Source organism: Megascapheus bottae, chromosome 5, assembly GCF_031878675.1.
Source record: "Megascapheus bottae isolate mThoBot1 chromosome 5, mThoBot2.hap1, whole genome shotgun sequence".
NCBI classification, from domain to species: Eukaryota; Metazoa; Chordata; class Mammalia; order Rodentia; family Geomyidae; genus Megascapheus; species Megascapheus bottae.
The window spans coordinates 43,392,406-43,404,486 of record NC_143513.1 but is presented as its reverse complement, the minus strand read 5'-3'; the positions used below and the strand labels follow the sequence as shown (position 1 = coordinate 43,404,486).

At 36.5% G+C, this 12,081-nt stretch overlaps 1 pseudogene; it reads right to left on the bottom strand.

Moving 5' to 3' along the window:
- Window positions 1-6,408: 6,408 nt before the first annotated feature.
- LOC150063307 (elongation factor 1-alpha 1 pseudogene) lies at window positions 6,409-8,135 on the bottom strand (annotated as a pseudogene).
- Between the last annotated feature and the right edge of the window lie 3,946 nt (window positions 8,136-12,081).

The window sequence follows — 12,081 nt, the reverse complement described above, 5'->3', positions numbered from 1 at the left end:
ATAGCCACATATTAAGGATACCATGTGATATGGAGGTGATTTTTAACCTAGTAATGACAGAAGGCATATCTTAATCCATTTTAATTTCTTTACATGACTTATATTGATTAGGTTAAGTATCTTTACATCTACGATGAATTCAGTTACATTTTGTTTCATTATAATCAGATACAAAGCAGGTTTAGGATCATTTAGCTCTACAAAAAGATGCTATAAAAGTTCTATTTTTAAAATGTGTCAAATATATCTTGAGAATTATAAAACAGACAAAGTTTGAGAATAAACTTTAATCTAAAAAAATCAAATTGCCCAGAAGATGATATTCTTTTCAATGAAAGGATTTGTTTTCTCATCAGTCACAGAGAGACCTCACAAATTACATTCTTAGAACTTAAAACCAAAAAAGTTTCTCTTCTCCAGAAGGATAGCATATTAGTAACTCATTACATAAATAACTTTAAAATTACCAAATATCACTATATTTGTTTGATTTCATAAGCAGATAATACTTATTGCATTTGTTTCAAAAATTTCCCTTCATGGTTTCAGTGACTCCACAGAACTTCTCCTCCAATCTGACAAAAACATCACATTCTTGATTGAATCTCATCAGTAATTATGTGTTCTTTAAGTTCAGCTGACAAGTTAAAAATATATTCAAAATTATTGAGAATACATTAAAAAATGTGTAAATAATGGCCCCTTACAAAAGCCAATTTGCCTAGATTCTCTTGGAAAATGTTGGAATTCTGGTCTAATATTATAACTCTATTTATATCTGTGATTTGAGCTCTGGGACAAAACTCGAAGGTGAATCAGGAATGTTAAGTTTCTAAAGGTCACTTTAGGTAGTATGCCAGTATAGATAAGTGCCTTGACTGAGTAATGGTAGATTGCAGGAAGAACTTAAATTCTGCGGAAAGGCTAACTCACAGTCCAACAAAATAATCACCAGGAAATGTACTTGAAAGGAGGTGTGAGATCAAAGAAAGAGGATAGAAGGATGAGGAAAGAAAGATGGGGAGAAGGAAGTCATAAATCCAATATATATCCTATAAAATTAGGAAGGTAGGTTTGTGAAGAAGGGGGAGGATGATGAAAGAGGTGGCATTGATCAAGAGGTGTTGTATTGATAAACTGCTCTGTGGAATGGTAACTGCTTTGTATAACTTCTTGAAGATGTTAAGAACAAAAAGAAAATACTGATTTAAGGATCTTTCAAAGTCAAGTCAGTCTTTGCACTATAACCTAATATGGCAGAAGAGAGGAGACCGAAACTATTGGAGAGATAGTCTGAAAAGAAGCACATTAGTTATTCATGAGCTGTTATAAATATGCTCTCTGAGAACCACCGGAGTCACAATAGAAATGAAATTAAAGAATTGTCTAATTTACTTCTGCAGAAGGATGCAATACCAGCAAAAATATCTGACAGCAACCATAGCGAGTAGGCAGGCTGCTCCCTTACTCATTCCTAACACATCATGTTCTGCCCCTTTGCTGGTTGTGCTCAGGTTCACATATCTGCCGGTGATTGGCTACTTTGAATAGTCTAAAATTCATTGGCATAAAGTGACTATGAAATAAGATTAACGGCCCAGAAGTCATCTCAAAATATATCCACAGCCCTCTGCTCTTTCTTGAACCATCTGACGTGTGTCTTAATTCTATATTGAAAAGAAACCAGTTTAAGACAAAGATCTTACATTTCAAAATTCCTTCTTTAACCCAAAACAGTTCCTCATTGCCTTAACCATTGTTAAGACACCAGGCCAAGGCAAGAACTTTTAAGCAACACACTGATAGAAAAGACAGAGCTAATGGACCGTTATTTTAGAGACACATTAGAATCATCAGAATGCTAAGTAGGGTTCATCAGAGTAACACCGTGGTGTTTTACAACTTACAAGGACTTTGAATAAAGTGTTTCCCAAGAGCTGCCCTTGTAGGAGCCCAAAGATAGCCAGGAAGCCCCATTTGTCCTGGATCATTGCTGTGGATAGCTTATGTATCAGCATAATAAAGAAGAGCATCCTCATTTACTGCCAAATACTCTTTTCTCCTGATTTAGACAATTAAATTATATTGTTAGTATTAGGCAAACCCTCAGAGGATGTTTGTGTGCTAAGTGAATTATTAAGGAAGTACTGCCAGGCAAATTGGTGAGCAGAGCATGAAAATGAAGACACTTACAATGGACAACATTCAGCCTCAGAGTTTTTCCCAACCTGGGGCTAAGGAGTTGGATTCTCACAATCCTCTAACCTCATCTTTGGCAAAAGTGCTCCCAGTTTCCTCATCTCCCTGATAGGAGTGGGTGAAATGGTTCCAGCATCTGGAACCTCAGCATTCAGATTTGACAGTGCAGGGAGACTAGGAGAAGTGGCACACAGAAGTAAAAGACAGGGAGGGATCCAGTCTCAGAACCTACAGTGTTGTCAGCAGCCATACTGTGTGTTTGCCTCTACATGTCTCACAAGCGGCTCATTCTGATCTGCTTCAGAGAAAGCCATTTAATTACGTTGAGCCCTGTAGATAAGGTTCAGGGGAGGATAAGGAATTCAAAAGGTTTATGACAGGCTTTGGTATGTCTACCTACTGTACATGTTCTCAGAAACATAGTAATAAGTTTAGATCATCAAAATAGTCAATGAACCAAAGAAGAAATGGAAAGACCCATTGTTATTGGCAAACCTTGTAAGTATGCTTAAGTCTCCTGAGAGTGATGGAATTGGTGTTAATTTCTTGGCAGACACTGAACTGCTGACATTTTTTAATTCTTGTCTCATCACATCCAAAAAGTATGAACATTAGTGTTTGTTCATTTATTGCTAAGAATTTTTAGCAACCTCTTGGCACAAGAGATGCAAAAATATAGTTCTTTCCAATTAGAATTTTTATCTTTCCCTAAAGAAGCCACATTTCCTATCTAGTCTTTCTTTTTCCAAAGATGTTTCCATTACATTTCAATTTTTCTACATCACCGAAAAATACATATCCCAACTAAACAGGAAGATTCACTATTAAATTAAAATCAAACAAAAATTAAGTATGAAAGTTAAGTTTGACAACTAACAAGTTCACATAGTCTAGATAAGAAGCTAAACCTTACCCGGGCCTTGAGCTGAAGAGCTCAGGAGAGCTCCCAGGCCTAGAGTTGAAGCCACACAACTGGAAAAAAAAAAAAAAGATAAATCTGCTGTGAGATATATGTCTAACATTGTCTTCATAAGACTTACTTTATTTTCATAATTGGTATATCTTCCATATCAAATCAAACCTTGTACTTACATGATTTTAAATATCTGTCATGATTCACAGTACATATTTGACAACTTTTTTTTGTGTGTGGGTCATGGGGCTTGAACTTGGCCTGGCGCTGTCCCTAAGTTCTTCAGCTCAAGGCTACTGCCCTACACCTGAGCCTGGGCAGTGTCCCTGAGCTCTTCCAACTCAAGTCTACCACCCTACCCTGGAGCCAAGCCTCACTTCCCATTTTCTAGAGGTTAGAGATAAGCATCTCAGATACTTTTGTGCCCTGGCTGGCTTTGAACCTTGATCCTCAGATCTCAGCTAGGATTACAGGCACAAGCCACAGCTTTTTTTCCTTGTTGGGTGGGTCATGGGGCTTGAACTCTCTGGACCTGAGCCCAGTCCCTGAGCTCTTCACCTCAAGGCTTTTGCCCTACCCCTTGAGATACAGTGCCACTTCTTGTTTTCTAATGTTTAATTGGAGATAAGAATCTCACAGACTTTAGTGCCCAGGCTGGCTTTGAACTGCGATCCTCAGATCTCAGCCTTCAGAGTAGCTAGGATTATAGGTGTGAACCATCGCCCCTTGCTTCTGTCTCATTTTTATTATTACTTATTAATTCTTTAATTCAATTTTTTTCTTTTGGGAACAATTTTCTAGTAATTTCATCAAGTAAGCTCTAAGCATCTGTTCTAAGATAAGTAACCATAATCTCTCAGTAGTTAGGTCACAAAGGGTCAATGTAACACCAGTATGTGTTCTATCTATCAACTTAAAGACCAAGATGCATACACCCTAAACACAGCTGTTATTCACCAGCCTCATTTCATCCCCATTGTAGATCTAAGTATCTAACTCACTGATAATTAAGGAAGAATCTAGAGGAAGCAAGACAATTCCTAGAGAAACCAATTCTCTAGTCTCTAGCAATTTCTCACAAATTTCTCTTGCTACATGATACAGCAATTGTGTTCCCTGATACTTACCAAAAAAAATCTGAAAGTGTATATTTACACAAAACCCTGTACATGAATATTTATAGTTGTTTGGTTCATATTATATTCAAACATGGAAGCAATCGAGATGTCCTTCCATAGGTCAAAGGGTAAACTATGCCACATACACACCATGGAATACTATTATTATTCACAATTAAAACTAAGTGAGCTACTAAGCCATAAAAAATAATCATACAAAACTTAGATGCATGTAAGTGAAAGAGGCCACTAAATACTGTGTAATTCAAATGCATGATATTGTAGAAAAGACAAAATTATACAGACAGAACATATCATAGTTAGCTAAGGATGAGAAGGAGAGATGGGTGATTAAACAGATGGCAGAAGAACTTATGACAATGAAATTCTTTGGGATGTCATTGTATTATTGGATCTATCTCTATATATTTTCCAAAAACCACACCAAGAGAAAAACTCAAACTGGGACCCTGTGATTCATGTCTGTAATTCTAGCTACTCAAAAGGCTGATATCCAGAGTGTCACAGTTTGAAATTATTGTGAGACTCCAAAATAGCCAGCAAAAAGCATGTCTTGAGGCATGACTCAAGTGGTAGAGCATAAAATGGACTACTAAGCCCGTAGTTCTGAGTTCAAAGAGTAGTATAGTTAAAAAAATTTCTAATATAAACTGTGGTCTTTGAGTGAGAATCATGTGCCCCTGTAAAAATACACTGATTATAACAAAAGCATCATTTTCATCAGGTCAAGGGAGTGGGGACAGTAGACACCTTACACAAAATCTGCTTCATTACACAAATTGGCCAAGAACCTAAAATGGATCTACAAAAGTCAAATTCTATTCTTTAAGTTTATTTTATTCAATGTTGTTGTTGTGAATAGTTGTGAACTCAGGGCCTGGGTACTATCTTTAACCTTTTTTAAGGCTAGTGCTCTACCATTTGAGCCATATCCCCACTTCTAGCTTTTGGTAGTTAATTGGAGATAAGAGTCTCCATTTTTTTTTCCTGCCTGGGTTGGCTTCAAATCAGTATCCTCAGATCTCAGCCTCCAGAATAGCTAGGATAACCAGTATGAGCCAAATTCACAGTTCAATTTCTACATATGAAAGAGACATTTCACTGAATATCTTTTACAGCTTTTCAGCTGGTATATTCAGTGTTATCATAGTGCCAAGCATTGACATTTATGACTATCACTGAAAAGCAATAAAGGAAATAAAGAGGCATGCTATTTAAGATGAAAATAGGTATTCATTTAAAAGCTTTTTCTTCAAATTATCTCAAGCCCGGGAAAAATTTTTGGCAGGTAAATATCATTGTTTTTGCTACACTAACATACCTTGTGACCCTCAAATGTATTTTATAAATCATGCAGTATTCTCAAAGCTGAATTTATAATAAACTTATTATACTCTAAAGATCTCTTGAACCCAGAACTCACTAACATGCTTTTAAAATTGTTCCCACTCACAATACTATTTCTAATGGGTTTTGTAACCTAACATTTACTGGATACAACTCACTATACCAATATGCCTGTTTGTTTAAAATAAATGGAGTAAAATTCTTACCCTAAAAAGCTGAGGCCTCTGTAAATGAAATAGAGGAAAATATTTGCAACAAAGCTTAGCAAATGGACAGTATATACTCAGAATGAAGGTCTATGAAATACATCAAAAGTTGTCACTGTTCTAGATCAATGGTCATCTGTCTATGAACCTACAGCCAGTGCCTGTTTTATAAATAAAATTATACTGGAAAACAGCCATGTACTTTCATTTATGTATTGTCTATGTCTGTTTTTGAAGATTTGAGTAGTTTTGACAGACCATTTGTCCCACAAAATATTTAATAACTCTCCCTTCATAGAAAAAAATTACTAACTAGTGAGATATAAAAATAGCTCACTTTTAGCCCTGAGAGTTCTAACTGGAGAAAATTAATGGAGCTTTGTGGAAAGTTTGCTAATTAATCAAGAAAAATTTCACCAAATCCTTGACATTGTAACTTGCTGGGATAAGTTCTGTTTAGAAGATTTGGTTTTCCCTTTGTGCAAGAGAACTTACATTTATGTCCTTCCATTTATGCTAGTTCTAAACTGTTAAATTAATGTTTACTTAATACCTACCTTGGCTAGATTGTCTATTCATAGAATAAGGCTTCTAATATGGAGGGTTTTTTTCATTAAACTTTGTTTTAATGGGTCTCAAAATTCTGTGACAGATTTTTGGTCATGTTGTTTCCATTAAAAAGTACTGATTTTTAAAAACTAATAACTTAAAACTGCCACACAAAAAAATGATCCACAAAACATTTTCCTTTCCTTCTGAAGGTTTTACGATGCATTGTTATCATTAACCAGTTTCTTACTATTAAACTTAAATGGCCAATTGAGATGAACAGTTCTGAGACCGTTCTTCCACCACTGGCTAAGACTGAAGTGGCAGGTGTTAGGGGTAATATTCATTTAGCCTTCTGAGCTTTCTGGGCAGACTTGGTGACCTTGCCAGCTCCAGCAGCCTTCTTGTCCACAGCTTTGATAACACCCACAGCAAGTCTGTCTCATATCACGAACAGCAAAATGACCCAGAGGAGGACAGTCAGAGAAGCTCTCCACACACATGGGCTTGCCTGGAACCATGTCTACGATGGCAGCATCACCAGACTTGAGGAATTTAGGGCCGTCTTCCAGCTTCTTACCAGAACGGCGGTCAAACTTCTCCTTCAGCTCAGCAAACTTGCGAGCGATGTGAGCAGTGTGGCAATCCAGCAGAGGGGCATAGCCAGCACTGATCTGGCCTGGATGGTTCAGGATGATGAGCAGTGAAGCCAGCTGCTTCCATGGGCGGGTCATTCTTGCTATCACCAGCAACATTGCCACGGCGAACATCTTTGACTGACACATTCTTGATGCTGAATCCCACATTGTCCCCAGGAAGAGCGTCACTCAAAGCCTCGTGATGCATCTCAACAGACTTCACTTCAGTTGTGACATTGACAGGAGCAAAGGTGACCACCACGCCAGGCTTGAGAACACCGGTCTCCACTTGGCCCACAGGAACAGTGCCAATACCTCCAATTTTGTAGACTGAAGAGGCAGGCGCAAAGGCTTGTCAGTGGGACGAGTTGGTGGCAGAATGCAATCCAAAGCCTCGAGCAAGGTGGTTCCACTGGCACTGCCATCTTTACGGGTGACTTTCCATCCCTTGAACCAAGGCATATTAGCACTTGGCTCCAGCATGTTGTCACCATTCCAACCAGAAATTGGCACAAATGCTACTGCGTCAGGGTTGTAGCCAATTTTCTTAATGTAGGTGCTGACTTCCTTAACGATTTCCTCGTATCTCTTCTGGCTGTAGGGTGGCTCAGTGGAATCCATTTTGTTAACACCAACAATGAGCTGTTTCACACCGAGTGTGTAAGCCAGAAGGGCATGCTCACGGGTCTGCCCATTCTTGGAGATACCAGCTTCAAATTCACCAACGCCAGCAGCAACAATTAGGACAGCACAATCAGCCTGGGATGTGCCTGTGATCATGTTCTTGATGAGGTCTCTGTGTCCTGGGGCGTCAATGATGGTCAGGTAATACTTGCTGGTCTCAAATTTCCACAGGGAGATGTCAATGGTGATACCACGCTCACGTTCAGCCTTCAGTTTATCCAAGACCCAGGCATACTTGAAGGAGCCCTTTCCCATCTCAGCAGCCTCCCTCTCGAACTTCTCAATGGTTCTCTTGTCTATGCCACCACATTTGTAGATGAGGTGTCCGGTGGTGGTGAACTTGCCAGAATCGACGTGTCCAATGACGACAATGTTGATATGGGTCTTTTCCTTTCCCATTTTGGCTTCGAATTAGTGGTGTTTTTCACAGCACCTGCGTCCTGACGCCAAACCCGTTGCGAAAAAGCTGGAGGTTTTTTTTTTTTTTCACTAAGGCCAAATCACTGTTGTGGTCCAAATGGAATATAATTTAAAAGTGTGAGAATAATAGACTAAAATCAAGAAAGCCAAATACTGCAACTTGCTTATTTTTCTCACTTCATTGTAAATCTCTCTTCATTGAAAAGCAGAAATTTTAAAAAGGCATCCTTTGAGGATAGCTGAAAGACATTTTTTGGAAATGTATGAAGAACTATATGACACTTTGTAACTATACAAAGAAAGTTAACATTTTAAACTTCTCTTTCAGGCAGCAGTGAGGATTTCTATCTGAAATGACCAGATTTTCAATTTTTAGTGATTGAAACCAAAGAAAAGGGAAACAACTGTTTGTTTTTGTGCTGGTACTGAAGTTTGAATTCAAGCCATGCACTCTTATTTGACTTTCCTCTTCAAGGTTGGTGCTCCACCACTAAGCCACAGTTTCATTTTCAGCTTTTTGGTAGTTAATTGGACATGAGACTCTTGGGCTTCACTGCCCAGATCTGAGTCTCCTATATAGCTAGGATTACAGGTGTGTGCCACTAGCACCCAATAAAGCAACTGGTTTTATCTTGTAAATTTACTGGTGATTCCAGTTAAATATCTATATGTGTGAAAAAGGTATTTTGATCATAATATTAAATCTATGTTCTTGTCTGGTTGGATATGCTGCCACTATTTACATATTTCCTACAGATTCAAAGGCTCACTCTGAAGGCATAGATAATGCAGCTCTCCTTATGAAAGTGCTCAGTTTGTTTAATTAAATTTATTTGCCTGAAGCACAGGATAAGCACTAAGATATTAGTAGTAACCTCATTCTACTTTAGACTATCCAGGACTTTAGTTTTTCTTCTTTCATTAAATATCTCATGAAGAAACCAATGGTTTACTTCGTCTAATAAGCTAAAATTAACTTCAAGTCATCCTCTAAATAAACTTTAAATCTACATATCAAGTCTTTCTAATGGATTTAACAAGTGCTTTGTTTTAAAAAAATCAAAACTTAAAAAATTACAGAATATCTGTTAATTCTATTAGTAAAATATTAATAAGGATAAATAATCTTACATTTCTATTTCATTATAGGTTTTCTTCACAAACTCTCATTTAAAGCCTAAACTTCCTTTTAAAAAAAATAGCATTATAAGTTACATAGTAAAATATCCAAGCTTGGAAAGCCAGTCTTGAGATCTTCAGAAGATCACAATGGCTGTCTGAGTAATATATTATTTTTCTAAATATTTTTATTGTATTTTATTTGGGGGATAATGTATAGAGGAATTACATTTCTCAGGTAGTGAGTACATGGCTTCTCCAACCTTGATATCCCTTCTCATGTTTTTATTCCTCCTTTCCCTCCCCTCAATCCCTCCCAGTCATCTAGTTTTCCACCTTCCCTTCCCTATTTCAAATAAACAAATAATTGTATATATGGTATACTTGTATATAAATTCTGTCTGAGTAATTTATATCATGTTAATCAATTTAACTTGATAACATCATTTATTTTAAAATTCACCAGCTCTTTCAGTATTAAAAAATGTCTCCATATTTATTACATGTGGTTCTCTATGGACTTCCTTCTCATAACTGTATGCAAAATCTGCTAATAATATATGTTTCAGATCCATGTTCCTGGAAGTTTATATTGACTTATTGATGCTTTTACTTAATATTTCATGTAAATAATTCCCACAATTTCACACTTAAGTTGATTCATACTATCTCTATATTTGCCTCAAACAAAAGATTTTAAATATCTTAACCTCCTTCCTATTTGAAAACTCATTCAGATAAAGCATTATAAATATAGAATTATAAATATAATTCCTAGTCCTTTTAAATAGACTATGGATATCAATTTTTTCTTAAAATTTTATGAACCATTTTCTTTTTTTTGAGGATTTCTGGTTTTTAATGTATAATAACAACAGATAAAAGCCATTTACAATAATAATGAACAAGTAGAAGAGCAACACAATATCCACACTTTGAAATGATCAATGTTGGGGGCCAGGAGTGTTGCTTAGTGGTAGAGTGCTTGCCTAGCATGCACAAAGCCTTGGGTTCAATTCCTCAGTACTACATACACAGAAAAAGCTGGAAGTGGTGTGATGGCTCAAGTGACAGAGCATTAGCCTTGAGCAAAATGTGTCCAAGGACAGAGTGCCCAGATCCTGAGTTCAAGGCCCAGGACTGGCACACACACACAAAAAAGATAAATGTTTAAATAGATTTTAATATTATTATCCTTAATATTATTATTTCTTATATGTTGCATACATAGTATTAAATCATTTTAAAGATGTACAAATGTAGGTATTTTAAAAGCCAATGCTTACCTTGACTTTTTCTAATGTCTGTTTACCACCAAAGCCTCCAGAGCCAACCACAAAGACAGTGGACTGATTACAGCAGATAAGCTCCTTCTCCAAGTAAGAATACACTATAAAAATGAGAGAGAAAAGGGGAATTATAAAAAAACCAAGCTAATTAACCTACCTTTACAGAAATCACCTACTGAAAGGGTATATAAATTACAAAGAACCCAACACACTTATTTCAATGCTTTAATCATCCATTTTTGGATGGCAGAAAGAAGAGCTTCACAAATCCTTTCTTTACTAGGAAATTGCAGTTTCTCTCACTTTTTGAACCACCCCAAATGCCAGAAATTTTTATGTTTTTTTCTGCCATAAGCAGAAATTTATGAACCATTTTCTATACTTGATTAACAATGTACATTCACAAATCTAAGAAAATTAATAATAAATGCATATTTAAAATTATGTAAAAAGAAAAACCAGGCCTGATTTACTTGCTTGTAATCTCAGAATTCACAAGGCTGAAGCCAAAGTGTCATAAATTCAAAGGCCAGCTTGAGATACATAGTGATACCATGTCAAGAAACAGGACACGAGAAAAGAAAATGGTGAAAGAAGGAATGAAGGTGAAGAAGAGAGAGAAGGAAGGAAGGGGGAAGGGGAGAAAGAAAGAAGAAAAGGATGAAAATTGATACAGCATGAAAACAAAAGCATAAAATGAAGGAGAACAAACATGACCCTTTCACAAGGAATGACTCAAGGTCTAAGCTAGTCAAACAAATCTTTAAAGGAAAAAACAATTGTCAAAATGATATTCACTAAAATTACACAAGAAAATTATAAAATAAAACAAAGAGAATTTCACATGAATAAGTTGAGAGAATTTGAGAACAACTCCTTACATTTAAAAGCAATAATACCAGTTAGAACATATACAATCACATCTAAAATGGTAAATGTAATGTATATTTAATATATTTAATGCATATTTGATGTATGTATATTTAAATATTTTTAAATTCTTTGAAAAACTTGAATCCTGAAGCAGAGCAAAAACATTTTGCTGCAATATCTAACAGGTATTCATAAAATAGATAGATGAAAACCAGAGGGCAAGAATAATGGATACAAATTAGAACATAATTAATGCCATAAGGAAAAGAAAGCAGAAGTGGTACAAACAGGTTTGGGAGGATATCTCTGTTTATGATTTAAGCAAGCTTTCAAGCAAGGTCACCTTGAGAAGATCTAAAGGAGTTCATGAAGGGTCGTATATGGAAGCTCCAGGGGAGGATAAAGTCAAGACCATGAGGTAGAAATGGCTTCAAGGTGTTCAAGACTATAAAAAGTTCTGATGTCTGTCAGTCAGCACAAAAGAAATGAAGGGGAGAGAGGTATGAGATGTACCACCGTGAGCTTTAATTGTCAAGGCAGTAAGTACGGAGATATGATATAAACCTACATTAGAGGCTTTAATTGAAGTGGTATGCTATAAACCTGCATTCATGGGACTAACTTTTGCTGAGGGTACACTGTGGTTGGCCAACTGTGGATCCAGGATAAAAGGGCTTCATCAATTCCAGTCAGAGATGATGAGAC